Raw genomic sequence first — 17113 nt, 5'->3', positions numbered from 1 at the left:
GGCCCTGGAGTCAGGGATACCCGAGTTCAAATTTGGCCTCAGACACTTAATAACTACCTAGCTGTGTGGTCTTGGGCAAGCCACTTAACCCCATTGCCTTAAATATTTATAAAATTGTTTAAAAAGTTACACTTCAGCAAATCAGTTTCAGTTAACAGGAATTAAAATCAGCACTGGCTCCACAAAGGCATTATTCATACTTTTCTTAATTACTCTTGCCTCAATCCCATGTTCTATAGTGAGATCTTCTCTGAGACAAGAAACACACTGTCACCAAACAAGTAAAAAAACCTCTCACTTCCCCTCCACACACACACACACACACACACACACACATTCAACCTCAAAAGGAGAACCAACAGTGAAAAAAATATTTATACAAAAACTGTCCCTCTAACAAGAGGGTTAGGTGCCTACCTAGAAATCCAATGTGTCCAGGATACATATTTGAGAGCAGGTTTTTAAGCCTGAAGAATATCTGCAGAAATAGATTCTTCTGAATAGCTACTGACCTCCCATGATGCTGAATATTTAAGTTATGAGAGTAATACTTTCCAACTTTTCTAAAATTCAATTTCCCAATCTCAATAAGAGATTGGCTATTTAACAGTGATTCTAGAGATCCACCTCCAGATACAAACACTACCATAAAAATGCCAAGTACTCTTTTAATCGGCTTGTCAGTGGAAATCAAACTATTCCCCATCTGCTCTCTGCAACATCCCTGTCTCTAAATCATCAACTTTTTGACAGGTCATTAAGGAGATTTTTCATCCCAGGAGGGGTAAGTAACATGCAAGCTGGAAATGAAAAGCACTAACCTTTTTTGTCAATGGCAGACAAAGTATAGAATCAGGAGAACCAAAAAAGCCCTACAAAATGCTTTAAGAGACTTGAAGCTTTAAATGCTACTACAAGATTGTCCTCCCTTCCTAGTTCGATTTCCCATAGACTAACCATAATCCACCTTGGTCTTAGAATGAGCACAACAACCCAGAAAGCTAAGCCACAAAACCACTAGCTGAGGCTACCTGACTCAGGAGTCCTTTCCCTGCTTGGCTTTGCCAGCTTATTCAACCCTTTACGCTTTCTTCCTACAGCTAAGATCACTGAAAAGCTGTTCTCTGCCTAGATGTGTCTATGGAAAGTAAAAGAGATGGACAGTGATCACTCTTCTCTACACTCCAAAACACACTCACCCCTGTCTATATGACAACAACAAAAACTTGAAACTGTTATCTGAGAAATTTTCCATTGATTCATTCCACATATCACCAGAAGGCACACATATCAAATAACATATCAAATAACATATCCAAATACGAGTAAATTGGAGAGGGGGGGGTTTCCTTCTCTACCTATAGTTCTTACATTTCTATCTAGTTCAAACTTAACTTTAGACTCAATTTTCTCATCTATGAAACAAGGATAGGAATATTTGCACTTCATACATTAAAGGATTACAGTGAGGAAAAGCATTTTGTAATCTGCAAAGTACAGGGCATCTCATTTACCACTGTAACAAAGGGTTTGAAGAGGTGGTTATTAGCTTTTTGTATATCTTGGAGCCCTTTAAAAGTCTGGTGAAGCCCATGGACCCTCCCTGCTCAGAATGTTGTTTTTAAATTCATACACTATATGGGATTACAAATCAAGCCAATTACTTTGAAACTCAATTACAAAAATACAAATATTTAAATCTCCCAAATTCATAGCGCCCCCCCCCCCGAAATCTCTCCAGATCCCATGATGTTGAGAAGCTCTGATTTAAGGTGTTTAACATTCTGTTAAAACAGACACAATGGTGTCTATGTAACCATAGATAGTAACAAACTCTGGTTTTCAGTTTCTCATCTGCAAAAATAACAGTCATACCATCAATTCTCAACACAGGGTTCTGAGGGAAAATGTTACATATCATAAAAATATTCTTATTCTAGGGGAAATTCAAAAAAGAGATTCTCTCTACTTTGGCCCCTTTTAGAAGATGTCTTAATATAAAAATTCATGTCCATCCTATTACTTACAAACTGAATTATTAGATGGCTAGTATTTACATAGCACTCTAAAGTTTACAAAAGACTTTTTACACATATCTCACTTGACAAAAACCAGGTACATTGGAAGGAGGAAACTCTTATTTAGGTATTGTACAGAATATATTACATTCCTCTGGTCAGTATTTTATAGCTTATATTTTTTAGGGAAGCAAAATGGCACTCTGGATATCAAAAGGACTAAGATCTAATGTACAGTCTTTCCACTGACAATCAATATGATCTTAAGCAAATTATTTCAATGAATCTCAATTTCTTTTGGAATCTTAGGGTTTTGGCTTCTCCATAAAATAGCATCAACTCTCCTCTTCCCAAGTCAGATGAGATCGAAAGTTAAACATAAAACAATGCAAACTTAAGCTCTTGATCTAAAACTGAACCTTGTGAGAAAACACAGACGCTGATAATGATCCTTGCTACCAAGCACACTGGTTTTCCCAAAGGGGAAAAAAAACGAGGTAATTCTTGAAGATTTGATTTTACAAAGCAAATGGCAGACATTTAGCAAAACCCAAGTATTACCAAAGAAAACCAACACCAATCCTTTCCTTTCTTAAACTCTGCTATCTTTCAAACATGACCTACAAGTGAATTTCATCACCTCTTCATTTTAAAGTTACTCCTAACCTCAAGATATGGGTCATAAAATCATGGGTCAACTAAGAGTCAAGCTCTACTTAGGTTCAAATTACTTGAGACTAAGGGAAAGAACAACCAAGGCTGGAGTTTCTGAATGCTTAGAATCTTGCCTTCAGAATTTCCCAAGAATCGGGGGCAAGAGCAGGGCAGGACAGGATCATAACACCTCCATTTGATAGCAAATACCTTCTTGTAATCTATATTTCTTCTGCAGGGCTTTATAACCCTGTAAACTTCCAAAAAACACTAGAATTTAGCAGTCTTTTTTGTTCAATTTAAAGATTATTCAAAACTCTTCCATGTGATGAGCTTTTGTTAAGTACACAGAGAAAGACACTGACTCTCCCAAGCTGGACTTGGGTTCAAATCCCTTGTGACATTTAAGACTTTTGTAGCTTTGGGCAAATTATTTAAGTTCTTAGAGGTCTTCAAGTTTCTTCATATATATTAAAATGAAGGGAGCTGGACTAGCTGTCCCTCTTGAGGTCCCACCTGGATCTAAGTCTATGATCCTCTAAACCAATGAATTGGGGACTGGTTTAATATGTAAACCATTCTTTGTGCCTGTAAGCTACACAGTTGGAAGAACTGGCATTTCCCTCTCCACAGGTCACACTTCAACAGACCTCACCAACAGATGAAATTTTCTCAGGCAACTCCATCAAGAAACAATCAACTTCCCAATAGGTCCCTCCCTTAATTAGTTTCATTAATTACTGTAATAAAAGGAAGTGAATCATCTCAACTACAGTGGCTCACTGCTTAGTCCCACAAGGGGAAAGATAAAAAGTACATACCCATTTAAAAGAACAGACTCAGTTTCAGCTTTTTTTCATTTGAAAGGACTCATTCATTTGTATCAATTAAAAACTGGGTGATAAGAAAATGGCTTCCACAAGTAGGTGTGAGTCAATCTCGCTTAAAATGAATGCATATTCAGAGTTCAGTGGTCTACTTAGACAATCATTGTCCAGCAAAAAAAAAAGACTGATCTGATAACCAGGCCTAATCTGCTTTGTGTGACAAACTGCCTAGGAAGGGAGGGAGGAAGAAGTGGAAGAAAAAGAGCAGTTTTGGAACCAGTGACAAGTAAACAGTTTTCCTTTCATTTAATAAATACATAAGCATCTATAGTATACTAAATGGACGAACTCATAAGCACTCTTTTATGGAGAAATCATGTATCTTGTCTCCTTTGCTAGATCCTCCTCCAGATGACCTTCTCAAACAGTAGGCATCCCTCAGGATTCTGTCTCAGGGTGTTTTCTCTTCTCCATACAATTTCACTTGGTGATCTCATCAGCTCTGATGGATTTAATTACTGTCTCATTTAATTATGTTTCCAACCCCAATCTCTCATCTGACCTTCAGTCTCACATCTCCAGCTGCCTTTCAGACATTTTGAAATGGTATTTCAGACATCCTGAAATGACAAGTAGTTTTCATCCGGGATTCCTTACTATCTCTCACGAGCACTTCACATCCAATTTTTTTTTTTAGGTTTTTGCAAGGCAAATGGAGTTAAGTGGCTTGCCCAAGGCCACAAAGCTAGGTAATTATTAAGTGTCTGAGGTCAGATTTGAACCCAGGTATTCCTGACTACAAGGCAGGTGCTCTATTCACTGCTCAACCTAGCCACCCCTTCACGTCCAATTCTGATAGAGGATTGGCCTGCCCTAAGTTTCTCTCCACTACAATCCACCCTCCATTCAACCACCTAGTTGCCCCATCTTAAATTTTTAAAAGCTGTCTTCTAAATTATGTCATTTTCTTCTAATGTTTTCTTCCATTTGGCTCTGATTCTTCTCTCACAACATGGTCAATAAAGATCTGTGTTATCAAAGCAACTAACAAGTGGCATGTGTCCTGGACCCTCCTCTCTTTTATTTTATACTACTTCAAACTGGTGATCAAATCAACTTCATGGGTTCAATAATCTTCTCCTATACATCCAACCCCAATATCTCTCCTCCTGACATCTGTTCCAAATCATAAACACTATTTGACATTTCAAACTGAAAGTCCTATATGCATCCCTCTTCTAACTTTCCAAATTTCTCTCAAGAGAACTATCATCCTTCTTGGTCATCCAGGCTCACAAACTCAAGTTTTTCACAACTTCTCACTCACCCCATATATCCAATATGTTGCTAAATTTTATCAGATCTTTCTCTACAATATCATATTTATGTTCCCTTCACTCTACTTCAATCAGTTACCAAAAAGGTTTTTCAAAAATCTCTGACCATGTTGTCCCCCTACTTAAATCCTAATAGGATTTAATCCTCCAGGATTAAATGACTATTTGTCATTTAAAGCCCTTCACTGACTATCCTCTTTTCACTTTTCCATTCTTCTTACACTCTATGAACACCACTATCCAGTTACATTAGCCACCAATTTGCTATTCCTCACAATCTATTTACTGATTTCAAGCTTTTTAAATGGATGACTCCCATACTCTCCCTTCATCTCTAATGCCGAGTTCTGTTGGCTTCCTTTAACACTCAGCTCTAACCCTACCTTCTGTAGAAGGCCTCCCCCCCAACACCCCCACCCCTGCCCTCTCACATCTTAATGCTTTTCCTCCAAGGTTTTCTTACGGTAAGACACATATAGATGACTCTCTGCATGTTGTCCCCCACATAAGAATGTTAGCTAGAGGACTAGTCTTTTGTCTTTTTGGGGGGAGGAGGCAATTTAATTTGTATCTTAGCCCTTCTATTAGAAACCAGGAGGGATGGGAATTCAGGGAAGCCTGGAAGGATTTGCATAAACTGATGCTGATCGAGATGAGCAGAACCAGAAAAGCACTATACACCCTTAACAGCAACATGGGAGTGATGGACTCACATTCAACTTAGATCAATGTATACCATGGAAACAATGTAAAGACTAACCAACTGCCTTCTGTGGGGGTGGGGAAAAGGAAGCAAGATTAGGGGAAAATTTGTAAAATTCAAAATAAAATCTTTTTTTAAAAAATGCTTGTGTAGGGGCAGCTAGGTGGCACAGTGGATAGAGGATCAACCCTGGAGTCTGGAAGACCAGAGTTTAAATTCGATCTCAGACATTTGCTAATTCTAATCACTAATCACTAGCTGTGTGACCTTGGGCAAGACACTTTAACCTCAATGCTTTGCAAAAAAAAAAAAATGCTTGCATGAAGAACTTTCAATGTCAGGCTGAAAACTTTGCATTTTGTTCTAGAAGTAACAAGGAACCACTAAAAATTTCTTTAGCAACAGTGATGGGTCAGAAACGTCTTAAGAATGTTAATTTGAGGGGCGGCTGGGTAGCATAGTGGATAAAGCACGGGCCCTGGAGTCAGGAGTACCTGGGTTCAAATCCGGTCTCAGACACTTAATAATTCGCTATCTGTGTGGCCTTGGGCAAAGCACTTAACCCCATTTGCCCATTTGCCTTGCAAAAAACCTAAAAATATAAAAAATAAAATAAAATAAAGGAATGTTAATTTGCAGGGGCAGCTAGGTGATGTAGTAGAGCACCTAGCCCTGGAGTCTGAAGGACCTGAGTTCAAATCCCAACCTCAGATACTTAATAATTACTTAGCTGTGTGACCTTCGACAAGTCACTTAACCCCACTGCCTTTCAAAAAAAAGAATGTTAATTTACATAATTGTACATTTATAGCCTATATCAGATTATTCACTTTAGGGAGTAGGGAGAGAGAAGGGAGAAGGGAGGGAGGAAGAAAAAGGTAGAACTCAACATCTTACAAAAAATGAAAACTATCTTTAGGTGTAATTGGGAAAAAAAATGGAAGAGAAAAGTGTTAATTTCGTAACACAGTAATAAATGTATTGAAGTGGGTGGAGACTGGAAGGAAGAGAGACTAATTGGAATAGTACCACAGTAAAGGCAGAAGTGATAAGGATCTGAAAAAGGATAGTGACTGTAAATAAGAGAGGTTTTCTAGATATACCACATTACCTGACACTTTACTATGTAGTTGAGGGAGAGGAAAGAGGAAATAAAGATTAAAGAACTGACAAAGGGATAAGTTTAAGGGAGATCATAAGAGTGTAGAACTAGAGCTAGAAGGGACTTAAGAGGCTATCTAGTCCAACCTCATACTACAGACAAGAATAAATCGCAGAAAGATTCAACCATTAGTTTACAAGTCAGAGAGGTAAAGGTTAGTTGTAGGAATTAAACCTAGGTGTTCTGAAACTGAATGGATATGAGAATAAGGAGAAAAACATGCATCTAATGTTCACTCAATTGATACATTTCTATCTATTGTTAAAAGCATGAGAGGTGAGAGGAAAAGAAGTTGCCACCAATTCGTATAAGCTTGGACATATCTTAAGACCCCATAGGCAGATGATTCCTCTGCAAAGAATTTAGTGAGTCCATAATAATGTGGTCACCACTTTTTGTAAAGCATCTGAAAGACTTCTTTGAAATTTCTACCACATACCAAGTCATTTGCATAATTGTACTACTTATTTCTCTACCACATCTCTTTCTCTATGCCAATCAGGAACAAAAAAGGCTTTTCAAAAACCATGTTATCTACCTATCTACTTCATTTAGATACTCTGTATATGATAATGAATTCACAGACTATGTCAAATATAAAAAATGGAAAAACACATTCAGATACATACATACCCACTCTCTCTAAAAATCACTATTATGTAATTTCATAACTCATCATTTTATCCAGATTCTATTTCTATATCTATAGCATTTCTTAAGTTAACACCTTCAATGAATTTATTTACTACACAACATAAAGTAACTTTGCTTGTGGATACCTAAAATTTATTTCCTTTAAACTTCAAGAGGTGAATTTTAATTTTAAGACTTGATGAATAAGTCTGTAGTCATACTATATGTGGACTCATAATCATATTTCTTCTTAGTTCTTCTAAATTGAAAAAAAACACCAAACCTTTTCCTCTCCCATGTTCTCAAAAGGTAGCTTCAATCCATTTGCTCATTAATTCTTTCATTTTTTTTGGCTTTCAATCACAATTACACAAAGTGCTCCAGAAGTTGATGAACCATAGTGTTATACGAGGAGAGTCCATTTTCTTTTTGCTTGCTTCTGATACCTTCTCTAATAAAAGCAAACATCTTGACAAAAACTTTGGACATACTTCTAGAAACAGTTTATAATTCCCTAGAAATCTCTTTCTAAATTAACTGTTAGCTAGCAGCTCATCATCCTATGATATAGCACTCACCCACAATGAAATATATACACCACTTTTCTTTCTATTCACAAAAATCTCACAAAACTTTCTTCATATGCAAAAGCTTTAACATTTCACTACCTAACAAGATAGAATTTAGAGCTGGAAAGAACCCGAGATTTTCTAGTCCTCAGTTTGCAAATGATTCACCCAAAGTCAAATAAACAATAAACCCATCTAGATTTAAATAGGTCCTCTCTCAATACAAAATAATAGCCTCTTTCCACTACACTTGTCACTTTAACAGTGTGTAGAATTCCTTTTGCAAAACCACTTTTATTTGTCGATTAAAATCTAGTTTCCTATCAATAGCATAAAATCTGACCACAACTACTGAGATAAGACAAACTTGCCTGCTGCTATTAAGTATGGTATATTGGAAACAGCCCCAAACATTTGTATTTCTAATAGGCAATATTAGCTGATATTTCTTTAGTTGATATTTGTTTTGTTCATGCCTATATATACATAAATGCTACCTCCTGGGAGCAGCTAGGTGGCGCAGTGGATAGAGCACCGACCCTGGAGTCAGGGGTCCCTCAAACACTTAATAATTACCTACCTAGCTGTGTGACCTTGGGCAAGCCACTTGACCCCATTTGCCTTGCAAAAGAAAACCCTAAAAACAAAAATGCTACCACTCATTAGAAAATAAGCTCCTTGAGGGCAGAATGCCTCACTTTAATCTCTCTACTCTTAGCACAATACCCTGGACATAAAAACAAGAATAAATGCTTCTTCACTGATAAACTAGGCACTTGATTAATATGTATATAGACTTTTATAAGTATGAAGCTGAATAAATTACAAAAAGTTCATGGATTTAGAGCTAGGATCAACATTTATTTTATAAATGAGAAAACTGGAGCCCAGAAAGGGCTATTTCTATTTTCTATTAAATTGTTCATATCCTTCCTTACCCATGTTTTCAATGTCAACCCTCTTCACCTGAATTCCTAAGAAATAAAAATGAGATCTAATTCTTCAGGAAGTATTGAAGTGCTCAATTTGTCATCAAAAAACATAGATTCAAATCCTAGCTTTACTGTGGTTATTATATAATCTTAGAGCCTCAATTTCCTAATCTGTAAAATGATATATTGAACTAGGTGATTTTTTAAGACCATTCTGGCTTTTAAAACCATGATCCTGACATGTTATGTCTCCCTTGGTAATGATCTCTCTCCACTAGGTCTTGCTCCCCCCACATCTTCCCAACTTTAAGAAACAACTTTGTAGCAAATCCCAAGCTTGACTGTAAACTCCATAAGGTAAGGAACCAAGTCTTATCTAAATTTTGCATTGCACTCAGCACCTTACACAAAATGTCATAAACAACAGAAAATTAAATATTTGCTCAGTTGGACTGAATCTTTTAATCATTTATATGGCAAATCTGCTAGTTTCCTGGAAGAACTATTTTTTTATTATTCCAAAAGCTATAAATTCTACTATTTCCATAATTTCTTCAAGTTAATTCAAAAGGCATGGGGAGATCTTATTCTCTCAACACAGTGATTCATCTACATTTTTTGTCAATTAAGACCAGAGCAGAATTGGTTATTAGCAATTAAAGCAACAGTTTATGTTCAATAAGCGTTTATTAAATGGTTACTATGTGCCAGGCATTGTGCTAACCTGAGGTGCTATAAAGTGCTATATAGAAAGAACAGCAAAAACAGACCCTACCCATAACAAGCTAGTGATGTAGGATAAGCTGGAGAGAATCTCAGAGGAAGGCCCTAACACAACAGAGGAAGGCAAGGGAAAGACTTTTATTACTTAAAGGAAACCACAGGACAAAGATGAGACTTAAAATTTTAAACACAGAAGATAGTCAACAAAAATGCATGGAGTGAGGGAAAAAAGTTGTGGAGGAACAGCAAGAAGGTCAAGTGTCCATAAAAGTGAGTAAAGTATAAGAAAGTTGATAAAGTAGGTTGGGAAGCTGGTGATGTAGGGTTTTGGTTGTTTGGCTTTTTTTTTTTAGGCTTTTGCAAGGCAAATGGAGTTAAGTAGCTTGCCCAAGGGACAGCTAGGTAATTATTAAGTGTCTGAGGCCACATTTGAACTCAGGTACTCCTGTCTCCGGGGCCAGTGTTCTATCCGCTGCACCACCTAGCCACCCCTGATGAAGGGCTTTAAAAAGCAAATAGCAATGGTGGTATATGAATGTAATGGAACACTACTGTTCTGTAAGAAATCAGAAAAGATGGGACTTCAGAATTATCTGGAAGATAATTGCATGAATTGATGCTGAGTGAAGTGAGAAGAACCAGGAGAATATTATACAACACTTGTGTGAGGATCAACTATGATAGACTTGTTCATTTCAGCAGCACAATAATCAAAAACAATTCTAAAAAACCATCCAAATGCAGAGAAGGAACTGTGGAATTTAAATGCAGAACAAAACTTACTATCTTTAATTTTTAAAAATTGTCTTATGTATCATGTTTTCTAATTTTTTTTTCTCATTTTGCTATGATTCTGTTTTCACAATGATTAATATATATCTACGTTTAGCATGTTATACATGCATATTCTACATTAGATTGCTTTCTGTAAGGGGAAGAAAGAAGGGAAAGGAGATGGAGGGAAAAGACATAAAACTTAAAACCTTGCAAAAAAAGATTGTTGAAAATTTCCATTGCATGTAGTTGGAAAAATAAATTTAAAAAATTAAAAAAGCAAGGAGCAATAGTCTAATAAATTTGGAGTTAAGAAGTTCTGTGTTTGAAAATATGCCTCTCAAATTTGCAAGTTTTTTGAATAAACTTCTAATTCTCAGTTGCTTAATACGTAAAATGCATGCAGGATATTGCCTACATATGTTTACAAAGGTAAGCACTCTATGTACTTCACAAGGTAAATTTTTACTTGCCTAAAATGAGATAATACTTGTAAAATATTCAGCAAATCTTTAAAATTCTATATATTATTAATTGCAGTCCATGGAAGGCAGAAATTTAAATTAGAATGAATTACAAACTATAAAATATGACAAAAAGCAAAGATTAAATTGCTGCTCAGTCATTTCGGTTATGCATGGCTCATCAAGATCCCATTTCAGTTAAGACTCAATATCTAAATGCAATGATATATACAAGGGATTATTTTCCTTACTTTTCTATTGAACTGCTATAAACCAGCAAGGTATGATCACTACAAGGAAAAATCAGGTCAAAAAAATTTCCTTTTTATGATAGTGCTACTGGGCTAACATAAGGGAAATGTTACAGGTAAAGCATACCACAATGATTTAGAAAGGTATCTCACAAAGTTTCTCATTATAACATCATTATAACATTCTGGACAAGAGAATGTGGGTAGAATGATGGGATATTTGGACAAAGTCACAACTGACTGAAGTATATTCCAAAAGAAGTTGACAAATTCTTTCAGTGTGAACAACAGACATAAGCCTATGATGATGGATCTGTTTCGGGGGGAGGGGGGAGAACCTCTTGTTCAAAAATTGTAACAGAGAATTAGATGAAAGAAACATTTCTTTGAAATGTACATCTCAAATTCTGTAAGTTGTATACCTGACTAGGAAACTATTTTGTTTTCTGAAGGGTACCTTTATTCTTTTCATAAGCTAGTAATATGTCAATTAGAAAAATTTGTCAGGATATGGATCTCCACCACAACTGTCATCTAGTCTTTCTGATCCTTTTTTTCTATTTGATTTGGCACACTTCAATATTTTTCCATACATGTAAAAATTTTAATATTTTTTAAATTTTGAATTCCAAATTCTCTCCTTTTCTCCCTTTCCTTCCCCCTCACAGAAAAGATAAACAATTTGATGTAAGTTCTACATGAGCAGCAGAGATAACTGTTGGAACAAAGTCTAAACCTTTCATAGGCCATTTGACCTAGGAAGTAATTGTCAAAACCAAAATACCCATCCCCCAATTTCCTCTTAACAAAGCACACACCACTCTTTACATTTCCTATATTTCTCCTACTCTATCTGGGTTTCCAGTTTCTCCTATCTTATTTAACAATTTCAGTATGCAGACTCATTCAAAGTGATCAGTTATGTCACATTTTGTAAAAGCATGTTTTTATACATAGGGATTCAACAGTACTTGCTTTGACCAGGAAGATGCAGAGATTAAGGAGAAAAATAATTGCTAATAATTCCAATAACAGAAACATTTTTAAAATAAAACACTTGAGTAAAAGCATTAGCTATATCTTAAATTTAAGTGGCTAAAATTCAAACAGTGACTACAAATAGAAACAGAGACAAGTTTTAACTTATAGTAAGGAATATCCGTATTACTCAGGCAACTATTTCACCACTTTCTTAAATGTAATTCAACAAACATTTATTATGCTCTTTCTATATGAAAGCATTGTGCTGTGGAGAAAACAAAAATTAATCCTTGCCATCAAATAAATACAATGTTGTAATAAATATAAAGCACCTGAAAAATCTAGAGTCCAAATATATACTACCATTACTTTCACCATTTATCATGGAACTCAAATCAAAGAAGACTTCACAAAGGAGGTAAAACACTAATTTCAAGACCAAGGAAGTAAGGCTGGGAAGAGTGGAGGCATGACTTCAGCAAAGGTACCAAAAATGTGTTAGCCAAGTTCAAGAAACAATAAACTGTTTAGTTTGTCTGGAGCATGATATAAAGGGGGGAAAAAAAATCTTGGACATGGAACCAGGAGGCCTAAGTTTGTATGTCACCTTCAAAATTTATCAGTTGTATGTCCATGAGAACCTTTTTCAGCCTCAGTTACCCAATCTATAAAGGATATTAATAGAATTTACTTCATAGGATTGAGAGGAAGACACTTTGGAAAGTTTAAATCACTTTAAAATATGAGCTCTTATTATTTCTGAAAGGAAATGGAATAAAATACACTTGGAAAGGTAGGTTGAAATCAGAATGTGAAGGGCCTCAAACACCTGGCTAATTTTAAGCGATGCTAAGTCAATGAAAGTCTTTAAGTAATGAAATTTATCCAGGAGACTATAATAGTGTGTAGTATGAACTGGAGTAGAGAGAGACTAGAGAGCCAGCAGTTAGAAAGCTGCTACAGTAATCCAGGCAAGAAGTAATGAGGGCCTAAACTAGGATTGTAGCAACTGAAGGAGATACCTAAGTCAGTCTCCACAGTAATCAGATGTGCAAAGAATGGGGAAAAAAAGAATAAAAGGAATCGAAGTTTCCAAAGAGCAAAGTGGAAAATGGTGGTGCCATTAATTAACAGGAAAAGGGATGTAAGAAAAAAATGTTTTGGGGGAAAAAAGAACCATGAGTTCACTACTGAACATTTTGAGCTAAAAATTCTGGTGGGACATTCAATAGAAGACAGATAGTAAGCATTTGTAAATGTGAATATAGAGATCATCAGAGGAGAGAGGAAAGAGCATTGAATAAAAAGTTGAGGAGTTATTCACATAGAATAACTTTTATATTCATATTTATCTTCTGTTTTTCTATGTTTACATTATATATTAAATTATGTTATTAATTTGATTTGAGTCTATGATTTACATTTCATAAGTACAAAATTATATATATTCCATATATGGAATATTATGTTATATATTCATATATCCCACATATATTGAGTTCATTATATATTATTGTTTATTATATTTCTTCACATATATATAATCTTCATATTCATAAAAAATGTGTGTTATCTGAAAAGAGATCTTTGTAATCTTGAAAAGCAATTTCTATAGTCAGGTGAAAAAGGAAAGTCACTATAAAGTGTTAATAAATTAAACAACTGTCAGAAACTGGATGCAAGAGAATGAATTTTTCTGTAGAAAATTGGCGGGGAAGAAAAAAGGAGGGAGTAATAGATTGAAGCCAGGGAAGAAATCATGTAAGTTTTTTTGTGTATCTTTTAATGCAGGGAAGTCTTGGTAGATTAGAGATATTCCATTCAACTCAATCAGCATTTAATTGCAACTGTGTGCGATGTCCTCAGCAAAGATAAAACAAAATACAATCTCTACATTCAAGGAACTAAAAATTGTACCATACAGGATAATTAAGAAGGGATTCCTTTGCATGGGAAGCTCCCAGAAGGCAGGTTTAGAGTAAACTCTTCTTTGCCATGCAAAATCATAACCAGGACTTAAAAAGCTTTTACTTCAACCTACTATCCCCTCACAATATCTTTCTGTCTCTTGTCTCCATTTCACAATCTTTTTTTTTTATACTATAACTCCTGGAACGGCTAGGTGGCACAGTGGATAGAGCACCGGTCTTGGAGTCAGGAGTACCCGAGTTCAAATTCGGCCTCAGACATTTAATAATTACCTAGCTGTGTGGCCTTAGGCAAGCCACTTAACCCCACTGCCTTGCAAAATCCAAAAAAATAAAAAAATAAAACTATACTCCTTGTCTCATGTCTTTTGCTCTCTTCTCACTTATTTTTCAACCTCTTGTATTCTGGTTTCTGATCTCATAACTCAACTTGGGGCAGCTAGGTGGCACAGCTGATAGAGGACCTGCCATGAAGTCAGGAGGACCTGAGTTCAAATATGGCACTTAATTGCCTAGCTGTGTGAGTGTAGGCAAGTCATTTAACCTAAAATAAATTTAAAAAACTCAACTGAGGGGCGGCTAGGTGGCACAGTAGATAAAGCACCTGGAGTCAGGAGTAGCTGAGTTCAAATCCGGTCTCAGACACTTAATAATTACCTAGCTGTGTGGCCTTGGGCAAGCTACTTAACCCCATTTGCCTTGCAAAAAACAAAAACAAACTCAATTGAAGTTGTTGTCTCCAAGGTTAGGAATAATCTCTTAAATAAAAGGTATCTTTTTAGTCCTCCAATCTTCCTGACTTTTATTTAATACAGTCAACCACCTTCCTGCCATGCCTGGATACTCTTCCATGTTTTTTGTGACATTTTTCTCTTCTTTTCCTACATGTATCTCCATGTGTAGCTTTCTTTCAACGGATGATAATTTTCATTCTTTCTCTTTTAGTGTGTTCCCAAGGCTCTGTCCAGGGTCTTCCTTCTTTTTTTCTCTACTTTCTTACATCCTAACCTCTTCACCCTTGATTCAGTATCTCTATGAAAGATCTCTAGATCTTATTTTGAGCTCAAGTCCCAAAATCATTTATTGCTTTATAAGACATTCTGAATTGGAAAGGCAACTCAAACTCAACATGTTCATAACAGAACTCTTCTTCCTCCTCAGACCTTCCTTTCTTCCTACAGAAATCTATTTCTGTGAAGGTCACCACTATCCTTTTAGATACCAAGTTTGAATCCTTGCAATTATCCTTAACTCTTTATTCTCCTACATTCCCCTCCCAGGCAATCAGTTGCCAAATTATTGTTTCTACTTCTAAAACATCTCTCTCACAACCACCACCTTGCCTTTCTCACATGGATTACTGTAATAGTGTCCTAATTGGTCCCCCTACACCTCAAGTCCCTTCATTCTTAGGATAGGATTTTTACACAGCTGCAAAGTGACATTCACATGTTCTCCTTGTTTAAAGAGCTCTAGCAGTTCCTACTGACTTGAAGATAAAACACAAAGTCCTCTGTTAGACTTTTTAAGACCAGGCTTATACAAAACTCTCCTTTGTGTTCTCTAGCTTCCAGTCAGATTGGTCCTGGTGCTGATTCTGTAGTACAGTGATCAAAGTTACTAACACAGAGTTGGAAGACAGTTCAAATTTCAACTCTAAACCATCTACCCTATGTTAATTGGGAGGCTTTTAACCTCTTTTTCCACATCTGTAAAGAATATCTTTTAGCCAGTGCTATAGGAGCAAATTAAGGAAACTTTCATGGCCTAGTATCTATTCCCTTCTTTCCCCCACACAAACCTAGCATCTTCATTTAGCACTGTCAGAAGTGAAAACTAAAGTTATTACTAAGAAAAAATGGAGGGCAGCTAGGTGGCGAAGTGGAAAGAGCACCGGCCCTGGAGTCAGGAGTACCTGAGTTCAAATCCAGCCTCAGATGTTTAGTAATTACCTAGCTGTGTGGCCTTGGGCAAGTCACTTAACCCCATTGCCTTGCCAAAAAAAAAAAAAATGGAGAAAAGCTCACTAAAACCTTAAGAAATCCCTCCAGTAAAAAACAACCTTCCCTAGAGGGGAATAAATGGAGATCCACATGCTAAGGTACAAACTATATCACATGCTATTTGGGGGAATGTGCCTGAACTTAACTACTTTCTCCAACACTAGAAAAGAGCCCTCTTTTTTCTCAGGCCTATCCTTAGACATCTCTCACCTTTAAGAAATTTGGGTATACCTGTCAGCAGGGAAGTTCAGGCAGTCAGGTTCTTTGGCTGCCAGGGTAATGGAAAGACTGGTCATGATGTTCTAGAGGGCAATAGTTTGAAAAATAGGGCTAGATAGAAGAGATTGCACAGAAATTTCCTGAAAGAAGAGGTCTACTGAAGCACCACAGAAGATGATGTTAGATCTAATCATTCCAAAGAGCAATTTGGAACTATGCCCAAAGGGCAATAAAACTGTGCTAACCCTTTGATCCAGCAATATTACCACTAAGTCTGTATCCCAAAGAGGTCATAAAAAAGGGGAAAAGACCCACATGTACAAAAAATTTATAAGCAGCTTTCTTCCTTCAGGGTGTCAAAAAATTGAAAATTGTAGGGATGCCCATCAATCAGGGAATAGCTGAATAAGTTATGGCATATTAATGTTGAGTACTATTGTTCTACATGAAATCATGAGCCTAGAAAGACTTACATGGACTGATTCTGAGAGAAGTGAGCAGAAGCACGAGAATATTGTACACATTAACAGCAACATTGTGTGATGATCAAATATGATGTACTTAGCTCTCCTCAGCAGTACAACAAAGACAATTCTTGTGATGAAAAATACCATGCACATCCAGAGAAAGAACTATGCAGTCTGAATGCTGACCAAAGGATGTTATTTTCTATTTTAAATTTTTTTATGCTTTATGTTTTTTTTAACCATCTCATGGCTTTTTGTTCCACTTTGTTCTAATATAATATTAATATGGGAATATGTTTAATATAGTTATACATGTATAACCTTTATCAGATTCCTCACTATCAAGGGGGAGAGATGTGGGAAAGGAGAGAGAAAAATGTGGAATTCAAAATCTTAGAAAACATTGAATGCTGAATTTGCATTTGTAGTCTGAATAATAAAATTAAATTTTTAAAAAATGGTGGAAAA

The 17113-nt window shown here is 36.1% G+C and overlaps 1 protein-coding gene across 2 annotated transcripts in view; it reads right to left on the bottom strand.

Annotated features, from left to right (window-relative positions):
- Positions 1 to 17113, bottom strand: part of ZNF609 (zinc finger protein 609) — a 241562-nt gene that overhangs the window by 209691 nt on the left and 14758 nt on the right. The gene's annotated exons all lie outside the window — the stretch shown is intronic.

This window comes from Macrotis lagotis, chromosome 4 (assembly GCF_037893015.1).
Source record: "Macrotis lagotis isolate mMagLag1 chromosome 4, bilby.v1.9.chrom.fasta, whole genome shotgun sequence".
Classification (NCBI taxonomy): domain Eukaryota; kingdom Metazoa; phylum Chordata; class Mammalia; order Peramelemorphia; family Peramelidae; genus Macrotis; species Macrotis lagotis.
Note: the sequence above shows the minus strand (reverse complement) of the source record. Positions and strands in the feature narration are given on the sequence as shown.